The 15,508-nt window shown below is 36.9% G+C and overlaps 1 protein-coding gene across 2 annotated transcripts in view; it reads left to right on the top strand.

Annotated features, from left to right (window-relative positions):
* The first annotated feature begins 5,792 nt into the window (after positions 1–5,792).
* Positions 5,793–15,508, top strand: part of HMGA1 (high mobility group AT-hook 1) — a 30,050-nt gene continuing 20,334 nt past the window's right edge. Inside the window, exon 1 of one of the 2 annotated variants that reach the window (XM_015820426.1) lies at positions 5,793–6,176. The gene's annotated coding sequence lies outside the window, so the exon portion shown is untranslated. Of the gene's footprint in view, positions 6,177–12,432; positions 13,851–15,508 lie in introns of those variants that run through there. The other variant, XM_015820427.1, reaches the window with a different exon arrangement.

The following is a 15,508-nucleotide window of genomic DNA, read 5'->3' as shown; positions in this document are numbered from 1 at the left end:
GTACCTATTCTATAACATTTTTTAAATATATGCTTTATCTCAGATATATTAAGTCTAAAGAAAATCCTCAGCACTTTAATAATACCATGTTTCCACAGAAATAAGACCCAACCAGAAAATAAGCCCCAGCATGATTGTTCAGGATGCTCGTAATATAAGCCCCACCCCAAAATAAGCCCCAGTTAAGATCATCAGCCAGACGGATGCATTTAGTACCGTATTTCTCAAATATAAGCCCTAACCAGAAAATGAGCCCTAATGCGTCTTTTGGAGCAAAAATTAATATAAGACCGGGTCTTATTATTGGGGAAACACAGGTAATAACACAGATTTTTTAAATGGAAAATAAGAAATCTGAGCAGGTGCTTTTCTTATCCAAGAATCACCTATACAGGACAAAGAGAGAACCCTACCCATGCAAACAGAAGATCCCACCTTCAATCTATGTTATCTGAGCTTCAGGTCTTCAATAACCCTGCTTCAGGACTGCCCCTTCCCATCTAGTCACAGGTCTCCATACTCTGTGGCTATTTCTGTTTTAACTGCTGGAGAGAACAGATTCTCACTTCATAGCCAAAGTGTTCTCTTTTTTTAGGAGTGGTAGAAATAGCAATGAAGCATGTTCCATGAGATCATTATTCTTACCAATCTCTGCCCTGACAAAGGGGCTCTCCAAACAGTTATTTTATCAAAAGAACAAACACTATGTAGAGAAACTATACCAGCTTCTGTCCCATAACAACATATGAACTATGAAACATCTTATGAGATGACCAAATATCTTTTACCTACTTACCAAAGTACACAAATACACAAATACACAACCTGGGCTGCCCCTTTATATCCAGTATTGGAATTATCATAACTTTGAACAGCAGATTTCATGAATTCCATGCCCAGACCTTATGTCATCAGCACTCCCAGCTACATAAGAGACACTACAAACTTCCTAAGAAAATTGAACTCCATAGAAAATCTCCCTGAAAAACCATCTTAGCCACAAGATATGTTGAGGCACTGCATAACAACATCTTTCACAAACATGGACTTCAAGCAATTAGGAATATTATCTTAATGATGCCAAAATAGCACACCTTGCCACCATGTGTGTAATTTTGTACTACTTTACTTCTGGCATTAACGTATATCTGCCAATCAGTTGCACATCCATGTGCATACACATGAATCCACAATATGCCAACATCTTCATGGTTGATCTGAAACAACACTGTCTTAATTCTTACCCATAAAGCCCTTCCTTTGATTGACATGTTCACCATCAGGAGACATGGGAAAAAAATTCTCATCAAATTATATCATGAATTTCAACAATTTCTGCCTCAACATCCACCTTAGCTTAGACCCAACTAGAAAACATAAATGTTCCTTGATGTTCTTGATGTACCATAAAACTAACAATGGATACTTAAATATTTATTAGATTTTAATCCTGCCTTTATTACTTTACAAATAACTCAAAGCAGCAAACATACATAATACTCCTTCCTCTTCCTAATTTCTCCACAACAACAACCCTGTATGGTGGATTGTACAAAGAGAGAGTGACTGGCCCAAAGTCACCCAGCTGATTTTCATGCTTAAAGTGGGGCTAGAATTTACAGTCTCCAAATACCACATTATACAAGAAATCTAAGGTCATCATGCATACCGGCATGCTTCCAGCTTTCACTCAGAATACAATTCTTTCATACTATATTTTTTTAAAATGATGAAATAAAGAACACAGAATAATTATATAATACTTGATAATACAGCCGGAGCCCTCCAAATGGAAGCATCCTGTAAAGTAGCCAAAAAAAGGTCAGGAAAACATGCAGACCTTATTTCACCCAATCCCTTTAGCTGAAATGGGCAAAAGTTTCTATTATCATCTCATATTCCATATTTGTGCATTTGTAATTGAATACTGGGAAACACGGGGGCAGGTCAGAACTGCATTTTCTATCTTAGGTCCAGTGATCAGCAGGAAAAGGATTTTAGAATACAGGTAGTCCTCGATTTAAGACAGTCACTTGGCGACAGTTCAAAGTTATGACAGACACCCCCCCCCAGCAGTCACGCGACCGCATTTTACCTAGAAAGTAAATGCCAGTTTTCAGCAAAACCAGCCCACAGCAAACCATTGGTTCCATTAATGACCATGGCATTTCCTTAATGACCACAACAGAAAAAGTTGTAAAATCAAGTCAGTCACTGGTGGCCCAATTTACAACTGTCGCAAGTTACAACTGCAGGCTCTATTAGGATTGTAACTCAAGAACTATCTGTGTATCAGCCAGCAACGTTTCAAGCTGCTGACCCACTCCCTCTGCCATTAAGGGGTTTGGGGGGGGGGGTTTCCCAGCAGCACTTAGAAACATCCAGGCCATTTTAAAACTCAAGTCTTTCTTTCACCAGCTTCTTTGACCATACCAAACATAATACCAGCGTGTTTAGATTTCAGAAAGTAACTTTGCTCAATGACAGATGAATCGATGGATAGGGCCCTAACCCTCATCATGTAAACGTTTCTTAAAAGTCCATTGGGTTAAAAGTATAAAAATATAATTTGCTTACAAAGCCCCCCTACACAACACAGCATATTGCTCTATGTACAAATTACTTGTCATATTGACTTTTCTTTAGTTGTCAACACCCCATTAAAAGAATCAAATGATACACTTTCACCTTGTTTTTCCATGGAAACAAGTGCCTCTATAACTACCAGGATGCTAAAAATATTAAAGATAAAGGAGAGGCAGGGCTCTAAACTCAATAAAAAAAATAGATGGATTCCATTAAAACATTCCAGGTCTAGAATGGGTTATAGGGTCCTTGCAGAGACGGTTTATGAGAATTCTGTTGCTATTTTCAGATGCTTGCTTTTTGTATTGTTTGTATTCTATTGTTTTAGATTATAAAATCATAATGGAATGGAGGGGTCTAAAAATTTAATAAACAAATAAATGAATATTTCATATGTTTAAACCATGAACGCTGTGGGCTTAAATATACTTACTTGCATGTTAGACATATTGGATTAAATGAAGATTGTTCAGGAGTATACATCTATAGATTTGTGACTTTAAAAAAAAGTAATTTAGTCCATATTTAATCAAAAGCAAGCCTATTAATATCACTCATTTTAATAAAAAAAGGTGGACTTGGTATATATACTCTTTTCTTGGAATAAGTATACTGAAAGATTTGTTTTCAATTATATGTTTATACCATCCAGCTGCATTCATTAAATCACAATCCAGTTCTTCAAGTTTATTCAGAATTAATTCCATTGGGTTAATGGAATTCATTTACTACTATGCTTGAGATTGGAATTGGAAAGGGAAATTTTCAGTCTTTCTTTAAGCATGGATAGATCATCTCCAAAACATATTTCTGAAGATGTTTTCCTACAAAAATGGAAAAATGATTTTACTTAGCTTCAATCAGCACTTATTTTGCATGTATAGGGTTTTTTGACCCTATTTGATTCAAATCTTCCATCCGGTATGCTTTATTCTGCCAATCGATTTAGATTGTTTCTTAATCTTATTAGTACATATGAAGTCCCTGAAAGCTTTTGATGGAGCTTTGAAAGCTAGTTCAAAGAATTCAAGTGCCTATAAGTCTGAATGTGACAGAATGAGAAAATTATGAAATATATCATCTTCCTAGTGTTACTCCCATAGGTGCAGAGTCTGCTTTTTGGATCGAAAAATGCCATCTTGCACACCATCTGGGTCTTATTTGCATTTTGACAGAGATGGCTGTAAATCCATTGGTTACAACAAAAAACTGACTGGTCAGTTTGTCACATAGGCCCAACATCGGTTTGGTCTGTTTAGCTCAGCACTGTCCTGCAGATGGGCAGTATTTAGCAGCAGCACTAGGAGGAGCAGACCTCACTACCAAAATTATGATAAGGAGTAATAATCCTGTTAACTATGATTTAAAAACTAAAACCCCTGGCCCATGCACATTTTTGTAGTGCAACTTTCAGTGTTCAAATCCACTAGTCACTAGCATGGAAAAAATGTGTATGTACTCCTAATAAAACAACTTTTATTTGTAAGAAAACCAAGGGGGAAAAATCTGACTTAGATGCCTGGTTCTTGTCATCTCTTCAGGGGATCAATAAAGTTCTTGCTTTCCTTCACCCTGGATATCTTCATAAAACATGAAGGATGGCACCCTATTTACATTTACTTATAAATTAACCCCATTATATTTAATGTAGTTTCCAATATGTAAAATGTTTGTCTGAAGATACAGATTATAAAAACATGTTATGACCTCAAGGATTTTATTTATGATGTAAAGGAGCAACAAAAATATAGTTCTTTCTCCCATATGTTGGCCTTCCTAAATTGATCTGCACTTGTAGAATACTGTATGAAGAAGGCAGGTATGATAAAACATGGCCTTTATTGTTGTTAGAAAAATGGAATATAAAATCTTTATAAAAGAACCTTGAGGAATTCTACGTAAAGTACATGATCTAGGAAAAGTTAGGGTTTCTTAATACTTCATAATAACAAAGTAGTGTGCGCTTTAGGCAATGAATTGGTGGGCACATTTGGATTTTTCCAAGGTTGTGGTAGAGCTCTCTCAAAATGGCTGACATCAGGGCCAGACCATTACGAAACATTCATTCAGCAGGCAGCAGCCTTATTGCTTTCCCCATACTCACTACCAATATTCTGGAGTGCAGTTAGGCAACTATTTTATCTTCTAAGAAAGCTTATGAGGCCCAAAGTTATTCCTGGAAATAAAATATCAGAATGGCATTTTGCTCTGCAACAAGCCAGGTTTTTTTTCCCCTTTCTGTCCCCTTTTCCCCCTTTCGGTCCCTTTCTCTATAGGTAAACCAATCCCCCTCCCCTCCCCACAGCAAGCACCAAAGGAGGCACAGAATTTAATCATGCTACTTCCTTGCATATGTATCACACAAGGAGTGATCCTGTCCTTCTCTTTATAAGAATAGGTTTTAGGTACTTTGCAAGTTAAAATACATTCAGAAATGTGTAGCAAGCAGGAACGGTATTGTTTACACTAGTATCTCACTATGCCCGAGACTCATGGCACTAGGTGGAGATTTAGGACCCTGAAATGTTAAAATCAAATACAAGAAGTACTTTTAAAGCCAGTAAATTGAAAGGCAGGACTCCTGGAAATCTATATTTTCTTAGGCAGCCTGCAATGAACACACACCTACAGAGTAGTTACTACCTCTCAATAACATGGAGTTCTCCATGTTATACATTCCCATGGTCAATAATCCCAGGCCAGATTTACAAACAGGAAACCCAGGATTTTTGTCCCCTAAATAAGACTTTACACGCCAATCGCCAACACACACAATGTAGCACAGTCTCAGCTAAGATTTGGGTCGACCCCAAATTATATTCCAAAAAAACTCCTAATCAGCTTCAACCCTATTAGGTTTCATGAGCTCCTCAAACCACGAAACTTAACCCCCACCCTTTCAAACGAAGAAACAAAACAAGCGGGTAGTGATGTTTTTTTTTAAGTTTTGCAAAGCGTTCCCTCCCATTCCTTCCTCATCTTTTGGCGCGAGGGAAAAGGGAGCAGCAGTAGCGTTCCCGCCGTTGTTTTCCTTTTGTTCTTCGCAGTTCGGCGCAGCCGCCACTTTTTTTTTTCCCCGAGCCCTCTAAGCAGCCTTTTAAAATCACCCTTGCTGCTTTCTTTTATATTTCCTCCACCCACAGGTGATGATGCAGACGCCGACTGACTCCGCCTCCTTCCCCTTTACCCTCCCTCCCCCTCTTTCTCTCTTCCACTGGAAGGGCTAAGCTCCCCTTAGCCAGTCAGCCTGCCCTTATTTAATTTGAAGTGTGATTTTGCTATTTTTAGCTTCTGGATTCTCTCCAGTAAGATTTAGAGGAGGCTTTTTTTCCCCCTCTTACTTTTTTAATTCTGCAAATGATTTTGACCCAGCTTCCTTCCTCCTGGAACATTTTTTAAAAATTTATATAAATAAGAGGGGGCCTGTCTGCTTGTACGCTGTTTCTCTTTTTTTTTTCTCCACTGCAAGTCTCCCTGCCTTCTGCTTCAGATCTGCAATTGCAACCATCAGCAACCAGAAGGGGGGATTATTTCTATTTCACTACAACACACAAGGAAAAACGTATACAGATTCGCGAATAAGAGTAATTGTAAGTTGGTGATTTCTAAAAAAAAAAAAAAAAAAGTTGCGTTAATTTTATTTTACCTTTGCAGAATTTAGAAACGGATTTTGCAAAGTCATTTCAGTTTGTAAAAAATGTATCTGTGCTCTGAATTTACAATAGGAAGCAAGTAAAGCATGCGGAATAAAATATTATCCAGCCTTTTATTCTCAGCGTGCATGCAAGTAAGAAAAGAAGGGTTATATGTGAGGAAGGGAGGTCTTAAGCCACTGGACTGGGGAAGGCGGAATGGCCTTGTAATTTGTGGCTAAAGTGGGTATGGTTTTTCTCAAGCACTTCGCCTTTAATGTTAAATTCTAATGCACTTGATCCGAATTTTATTCAGGGTGGGAAAATTGATAGACATATTTCTACTGATCACGGGTCCGATGGTTAGAACTCCTTTTCTTGTCTCCCTTTATTTTTATTTTTAACGTCGGAAGAGAGTAGGTAGTGAACTGCATTGCTTATTGCAACTTGCTCCTATCTGCGAGACTCCCGTAACATTGGAGCTCTGGCGGCTGGTGTTTCAGGTCCCCCCCCCCTTTCTTGAGATCCCTACAAATACATGCACGCTGGGGCTGTGTTCATTTTCAAATCGCGCGACACTACTTTCGTCCACTTATTAATTTTTCCAGTGTATTTCTTCCAATAGACATGCAGATCTGGAAAAAAATTTGTGTTTGTGTGTGCGTGCAAATAGCAGGTGCATTAGGCTTTCTAGAAACACCCCCTTCCGCTCTTTTAAAGGGGAAGATGCCAGAGCTTTCGTTTTCTTTTAAAGGAAATTGGTATAATCGCTTTTCAGGTGTTGAAATGATTGGTAAATTTGACTAGATTTCCTGGTAGACGGATTTGCTTTATTCATTAGCCTGTGTGTATCGTTTTTGGCTTACATTTTTGAGCAAAGGCTTTGGCTGTTGTTGGGGGGCCCACACTACTGCCCCCATAAGTATATTCAGTTTCAGTGAGCTGCTACTACTGATTTCGAATGTTTGTGTTTTTTCATTAAGGGCTCTTGTTAGGCAGATTCTGGCTCCCAGTCTCGATTTAGTGAATTGCTCGATTGGAAAATATTGGAGAACTTAAATAAAAAATATGTTCAGAATTGAAAGTAGTGCACCTAGCTAGCTTATTATTAATACTTGGCTAACTGATGTTGGTAGAATTGGGTTTTTAACAACTGGGGAAGTGTCTTGAAGTACCTGAGTGTTATTAACTAGTGCTTGGAAGAGAGAGTTTATCCAATTTCCTTTTTTCTACTGATCAAAAAAGTTGGTTTTAGTGGAAAAGGAGGAGATGGGGGACTGTGTAATTTTCCCCATCAGTGTTCTGTTGTATAAAAAGCTTCTTGCTAACTTCAAAAAATGTAATTTATCATTTTTCCTCTTCACAAAGAGGATAATGCTCCCCCCTCCCCATCAAGGCCTTGTGGGATTGAACATTTGTGCCCTGCAGGACAGCTCTTCAAAAGTTTTCAGTTCTGTTAATCTTCCTGTGTGGCCCTCCAGCCTTCCTTATCGCTTTCTTTTATTATGTGCAGTTCAAGTGGGGCTGGCTGTTTTAATAGCCCATCTTCTGGGGCTTCAAAAGAATCCCCCTGGAATGCTCCATTAAGGGATCTCCAAAGCCAGCCCTATTTTCAAACAGGCTCTTCAAATTTGTGATTTGGTGTTTATGTGTTTGCCTCCAGCATATTGTAAGCAAACCCAATCCTTTGCCGAGAAAGATGCCCCAGCTCCTGGGAGGACACTGTGCTGCTTGGATTTAGGCCAGCCATTTTCGATTGAGCAACCTGTTGTCTTTCAAAATTTAATTTGTTATTAATCAGAGAGAAGCAAACAGTTGTGGCGCAAGCAGGGTGTGGGAACCTGGAAGGGGAATTGGCAGATTACTGTATTTGAGGAGAAAAATAACCCCAGAGATTGCTGTTTCTAAGGGTGACAGGTTGTGACTGCTGGCATTCAACTTCATTTTGAGGAATGGGTGATCTCTCTGGCACTACTCGCTGTCTAGAATAGTATGTAGTGATGGAGGGGTGCTGCATAAGCATTTCTTCAGCCAGTACTTTTAAAAGCATTTTCCTTTTTTTCCATCCAGGGAAACATATCCATGGATTCTCAGTCTTCCCAGTCTTCTCTGCATTCACTATTTTAGGATGTAGAAACAGGATGATTTACACTTTCCTGCATTCATTTGAAACTGGAGATTGACTTTCATTGTAGCATAGTGTTGGTTTTCTTGGTTTCTCCATATTGGTATAAGACTTTCCAAAATCTGAATCAATTGTTTGTTGATTTGGACAGTACAGATAGTCCTCAACTTACAACAGTTCATTTAGTGACCAAAATTACTGTCAGATCCCTGACTGACACTGGAAAAAGTCATTTTTCACAATTATGACCGGTGCAGCATCCCCCATGGTTATGTGATTTACATTCAGATGCTTGATAACTAATTCATATTTATGACTGTTGCTGTATTCCAAGATCATGTGATCACCTTTTGCGACTTTCTGACAAGCAAAGTCAATGGGAAAACCAAATTCACCTAACAACTATATTACTAATTTAACAATTGCAGTGATTCACTTAATAAATGTGGCAAGAAAAGTCATAAAATGGGACAAAACTCACTTAACAAAATTTTTCACTTGGGAACATAAATTTGGGACTCATTTGTGGTCGTAAGTCAAGGCCTACCTGTAAAAGGGAAGTGAGTGGGGATGTTTCTTGCCCTTCACTGCATTCTCCATCAGCAGTAGCAAGAGAGTATTCAGTGGTAGCAAGTACCTGCAAAGGATGTAAGTTGCCCTTAAGTATTTATAGCCTCAGCAAAATTCATCGTCTCCAAAAAATCTGAGATTTGAAAAAGGGGAGAGAATAATACTGGTATATTAGTTTATACATTATTGCCATAATGTTTGTTTTGGCATTTTGTCACAAATCACAAACCATTATTTAACATGTTGTATAAATCAGATGACTTGATGAACAGATCTAGCCTGTTCTATAAATCCTGTTTAAAACAAGCCATGGCTTGATGTACTGTGTAATCATAATCATTGGATTAGACAAATGACCTAACAGCTCATGGAAAATGGCAAATTCCTAAAAGAAATGGAAGACAACCTTGTAATAATGGTCTATGTAAAATACAGAAGTTTGATTTGTTGTGTTTTCCATGTGATTCTAATGATAACTGTTAGTAGAAACCTTTTCCAAACTGGGAATTGCTATTATAAATCTAAGAATTATCTATTAGGTATGCAACAATTTATGATCATCCAATTGACTTTCATTGATCAAAGTGGTGTGATAATAAGTTACATAGTCTCTCTGTGATCTAAAAGTTTTAGTCCAATTTTAGATGGATCATTGCCTAAATGAAATTTTTTGACATTAGTTAGAGCTAGTTTGCTGTAGTGGTTAAGGTGCTCATCTAGTAACCAGGATACTGTGAGTTCTGGTTCTGCCTTAAGCATGAAAGCCTGTTGAGTGGCTTTGAGCCAATCACTGTCCCATAGCCCACACAGGGGTGTTGTGGGGAAAATGGAGGAAGAATTTCCTGCCTTGAGTTACTTACAAAGTATGAAAGGCAGGATAAAAAACTAATAAAATAAACTTTCCCTTTTTCACCCAGAAATGTTAGTTTTAACAAATAATTGAGGAGAATAGAGTATGTGTATATCCAGATGTTTGTTAAATCCAAATTTACATCATCTGTTGCAAATGATGTAAATTTATATTAAACACATAGACTTTGAATGCTAAAAACTTGTCTGTTATTTGGAGGGTTGCAAATCTGGTATGTTGCACTGGAAGTCCAATGAAATCCAAAAAAACAGGATCCATGGTTTCACTGTCATCTGATTTTCAGATGCAATATCAAGGGTTTATATGAATACTATTCTTGCTGCAAGTAGTTTTTACTCAATTTATTTGATTTGATAATTACATATATACCCTTGTTATTGTTTTAGAACCTAGTATAATTCTGATATTATTACAAGTAGTAATAGTATCCAACTTAACCATTAGTTTAGTGATGGTTTGAAGTTATAATCACTGAAAAAAGTGACTTACAACCAGTTTTTACACTTATGACCATTGCAGCATCCCCATGGTCATGTGATTGGAATTTGTGCACTTGACATCTGGCATGTATGATAGTTGCACTGTTCCAAGGTTGGGTGATCACCATTTACAACCTTCCCAGTCAGCTTCCAATAAGCAAAGTCAGTGGGGGGAGCCAGATTTCCTTAATGACCACATGATTCTCTTAACAATTGTCTTGCTTAGCAACAGAAATTTTGGGCTCCATTCTGGTCGTAAGTGAAAGACTACCTATATAAACCATAATCTGTAAGAGTAGAAGAGCTACAGGCCAAGCTATTTCTGAGTTTCAATGATATAAGTATGGTTACAATGCATATACATTGCAATGCATAAATGCACTATAATTATAACTACTTCTTCTTGTGCCATATTCATTATCGGACGTTGGCGATCATGTTGATGATACGAAAAAGTGCTGCTGAGTTTTGTCCAAACCAGTCCCTTAGATTTTGAAGCCACGATGTTCTTCTGCCTGGACCTTGTTTGCCTTCAATCTTTCCCTGGAGGATTAAATGGAGTATGCCGTATTTTTCTGGGTGTCGCATCACATGTCCGAAATATTCTAATTTTCGTTTTTTATTTGTTTTGATGATTTCCCTTGGCTTTCCCAGGTGGCTTATCATCTCCTTATTATAACTATAATCTTCAATCCATATGTCAATCTTTCTCAACCTAGTGTCTTCTACAGATATTATACTGCAGTTTCTGTCATTCCTAGGCAAGCTGTCTGAAGTTACACATCTGGATGGCCCCAGATGGGGAAGAAGCCTAGTTTATAATCATAACTCCAAAAAGAGGTTGACAGCATAATAAAGCTATTACCTTAGGTATTTTCACCAATGAATTGCTTTTGCATCCTGTTTATAACATCTCATAATTTGTGTTCTTTTCCTGTTCTCTTCACATCTATTTCTCTCCCTCCCTCCCTCCCTCTCTCTCTCTCTCTCTCTGTGTGCATCTCATATATAGGAGATACCATTTCTACATTTTCAGTTTTAATAATTCTCTTGTTCTAGACATGAAGGGAATCTAAAACTGGAAATTCATTCCTACTAGTAGATGATGATTTATTTACTGACTTCCCAACTCAACAGTATGATTTTCTGATGATACTATGAACAGTTTTTCATTCTACCATTGTATTTTTGGTCTGATGGAAATTTGAATTAAAATTTGGATTGATAAAAATATTGCCTCAGTATGGATTTCACGTTTTGTTAATAACTTGGTGAGTATGATTGCTTTTACATCATCAGTCATTGTGCATGAGAGTTTTCCAGGTAGTACCAGCTCTGTGAAATTAACAGCCTTCTACATTTTGTTGGTCCGATATTGATTATGTTGGTATATCCTGAATTGAGTATTACCGGTAGTACATTAATATATTTTCTAGTTTGTGGGGTGAAGGCAACAGTATGCTTCCAAGATAGTTTCTAGAATTGAGATCCTAGCTTTTCTTCCTCTTTCTTACTCATGAGGAGTAAGACTGGTTTTGCCCAACGTCTTGTCTGCAGCAGGGAATGCTATATGTGAGGGAGAATAGAAAACTAGAGGTGAAGTCGGGGAAATGTAACATACTGAATGAAATACAACCTTAATAGAATAAATTGTTCTGCTAGATAATATGAATGAGTGGGAATGAGATGAGAGTAGTGATTAGGCCATCCAGAGACTCAGGAATAATTGAGAATATTGTTGTATACTGAGTATTTGCTTAGAAAAAGGTCTGCTTTGAATTTGCGATTTAAGTTTATTCATACAAATTGCAAAGGAATACAAATCTAAAAATATGACTGGTTTGATTGTTTATAATGAAAATTGAGCAAAATATACAAAACCCTGATCTGAATGTTGGGCGACCATTTCTTGATAATGTCAAAGATTAATGGGGGAAATGGATAAAAGAAAAAAATAAGTGAAAGAGGCCACTGAAACAGAATGACTGGTGGGATGAAACTCAAGGCATATGTCTTAGAAAGAATATTTGAGAGATATGTCAAAGATTGGAGTTGAAATGTTCTTAGTGTCCAGGAAAACACTAATGAAATGGAAATAAATGCTGTGAGAATCTGAAACTGAGAAGATTGTTTTAATAACTGGTATCACTAAAGAAATATTAAAATATGGATGTGGTTAACATATGTGAAGCCAGCACCTATGCCTGATATCTGGAAGAATTCCATTATGTTCTCCCACAGAAAATGAAAGATACCACAAGGAGAATTAGGTGTTAAGTGGGCCTAGGAACATTTTTCACAGAATTCTGATTCAAGGAAGAGAAGAATATAGTGCAGTTACATGCTGGACAAGAGATATGCAGCTCATCTTTATTCTTCAACATATTATTGAAGAAGAAAAAATATACAAGTTTATTTGGAGAAAACCTATGATTAAGAAAATAAGGTTGAGCTATGGGATATTTTGCAAGAGTATGTTGAAAGTTGGTTGCCGAATGCAATAAACATTATACAGTTGAAGTAAAATCTGTGTGAAAATAAATAAAATGCTTAATCAGCATTTCAGCATTATGCAAGTGGTAAGAATGTCTCATTATTTAATATGTTTGTGGTGATGTTAAAGATATGTTGGTTGAGCATGTGAATTTGTATACTTTGTATGTAGAAAATGCCTTGTTGGCTGAGAAATTGATTTGTAGCAAGTGCTAAATTGTACAGTACACATGCATTGAGGAGTTTTGATCTGAAAATTAATGTTTTAAATATAAAAGTACTTTTTTACAGAGAAAATAGGATGAATGATTGTAAATTATATGGCAAAAAATAGTAAATTGATGTTGTATATCATGTTAAAATATTTATTGAAAATTGGGATATGGACAAATCTTAAAACATGTAATAGAAAGGTAGTAGGTTGCATTTGATCTATGGTGAAGAATGAATGTTTGCCAAAAGAAGCAAAAATGACTGAATAACAGCATGCTTTTGCCCATTTAGTTGTATGGAAGCTAGAGCTGGATATGTGAAGAGGAACATAACAATCACTTGAATGCAGTGGGAATAGGATACTTAAGTGTGGCTACATCAAAAAGAGATGGAGTCAAAAATGAATGAGTGATGGATGACTGTGTATTGAATTCAAAAGTGAGTGACCAATATGAAAAAAAATACACTGAAATGGTTTAGACATGCAGAGAGTAAATGAAGATTGAATTACAAAACAAATATATGAAGAACAAACAAATGACTTGAGAGGAAGGGGAAGACCAAGAAAGTTATGGTTGGGTGGAGCTGATGAGGGCTGAAGTACAAAAAGCAATATATGAATCAGTGTATGGGAGAGGCAGGGGTGGTTTTCAAGGATAGGAAAGTATGTTGAGTATAATGAATAGTGTTAGTGTAACATAATTTTAGCTATGCTTTTTTCTGTTTCATGTTAATTTAATTTACTCTGCTTGCTCCTTCTTCTTTTGCATAATTTTATTCTACCACAAAAGGGAATAATGTAGTAAATACTGTATATATTTATGTGAAGATGTATTGATGGCTTCAGAATGTGGTTTGTGATGGTGGCTTTTTGATCTTAGGTGAGTAGATCTATTTATCTATATCACATATAAGGAACTTATTGGCTGCATGCATCTTTCTCATCACCTCTTTGCAACCCCAAATTGAATGGGATCATTTTCCCCCCCTTTTTTCATTTTGATTGATTTAAGGGACAAAACACTTTTTTTCCTTTTTCTATTTTGACCCCACTAAACCCTCAAACATGGGTTTGACAATTCTGGCTTTGCACTTTCCAGTGGTATTACAATATTATTGAACATGTGTAGAAAGAGCAGGGTTGATACCAAGATTTTAAAAAGTTGGCCACCTTTAATTCTCGCTGAAACCTATGGCAACAGGGACCATAATTTCATAGCAGTTCCTTAAAGACTATTTACAATTCATTCCTTAATAAATTTATTCCAAAGTAAATCCATACTAAATTCAGTAAATTCAACGCTACAATAAGCATTTCTAAATATTATTTATATGTGTCTAGCTCTTTTTTTAAAAAAAAAAAAAGTATGAGTCACTTCCACAATTGAGTATGAGTCAAATTTTGTAAAAAAAAGAAAAAAGAAAAAGAAAAAAAAGACTAGTACGTCTCTGTGTTCAAAGTTCATAAATCTGTCTGGGTATATATTTTTAAACAATGTTCCTAGAAATATCTACATCCTGCAGGCAGCTGATTCCAAGTCCAAAAAATCTCCTTTGGTCATCCTATAAAAACTCTCATAATTTTGTTTTCTAGGCTGAGTTTTTTTGTTAGAAAAAGTGAGCTTTTCTCAACTTTCGAATTTATAAGTTTTGAAGAAAAATTATTTAGATAATATTGTAATCTAAAAAATATGGATGCTTTAAACTATGCTTTATATTTAGGAATAAGGATAGAAATGAGCTTTTGCTACTGGCAATATTTATAAACAATAAAGCTTTATCAAATATTCTGATTATCTTAAAAATGCTCAATCCCATGAACTGTATTCTTCAGATCTTTGCTTATGGAAAGTTTCTATCTCGTATTGTCAGTGCCGCAGACTAAGCTTCTAATGGTGTACGTAAGAAAAGTGGAAGGCACATTTTTGGATCTCTGGCCACATTTGGAAATTATATACATATTGTGGCAATGCTAAGAAAATATCTGTCATGGGATAGGAAGGCAGTCAATGTACATGGTGGAATTAGCTGGTCACCAAAACATCCATTGCCAAAAGGACAGTTGGTGAAGTTGCTGCTCACTAATCCCCATAATACACTGTCTGCCACTTCAGCACATTTTTTCATGGCAGGTTTTTTGTTTTTAAGAATCAATATATAATCTATAGGGGGGGGTCCAAAATATTATTGTCATTGAAGAGGAGGAGGTTTTTATAGAATCCATATTTCTCTGTATTTTTATTTAAGGATGTCTAAGCAAACTTTGAAGGCAGGAAGATAGCCTGGCAGACAGCAAGGAAGATAGGCAGACAGCAAGGAAGATAGCCTGGCAGACAGCAAGGGTGGCCCCGGGGGAGGAGGCAAGGGCAGGTCTTGAGACTGTTGTATGGGAGGAGTTTGACTCTGTGGCTCCCGAGGACGTGGACAGGATCCTGGGGGGACTGAATGCAACCACATGTTTATTGGATCCGTGCCCCTCCTGGTTGGTACTGGCAGCTCGGGAGGGAACACGAGCCTGGCTCCAGGGAATTACAAACGC

This window comes from Protobothrops mucrosquamatus, unplaced genomic scaffold (assembly GCF_001527695.2).
Source record: "Protobothrops mucrosquamatus isolate PMUCROS unplaced genomic scaffold, P.Mucros_1.0 scaffold1128, whole genome shotgun sequence".
Classification (NCBI taxonomy): domain Eukaryota; kingdom Metazoa; phylum Chordata; class Lepidosauria; order Squamata; family Viperidae; genus Protobothrops; species Protobothrops mucrosquamatus.
The sequence above is the reverse complement of the archived record's forward strand: the minus strand, read 5'-3'. Positions and strand labels throughout refer to the sequence as shown.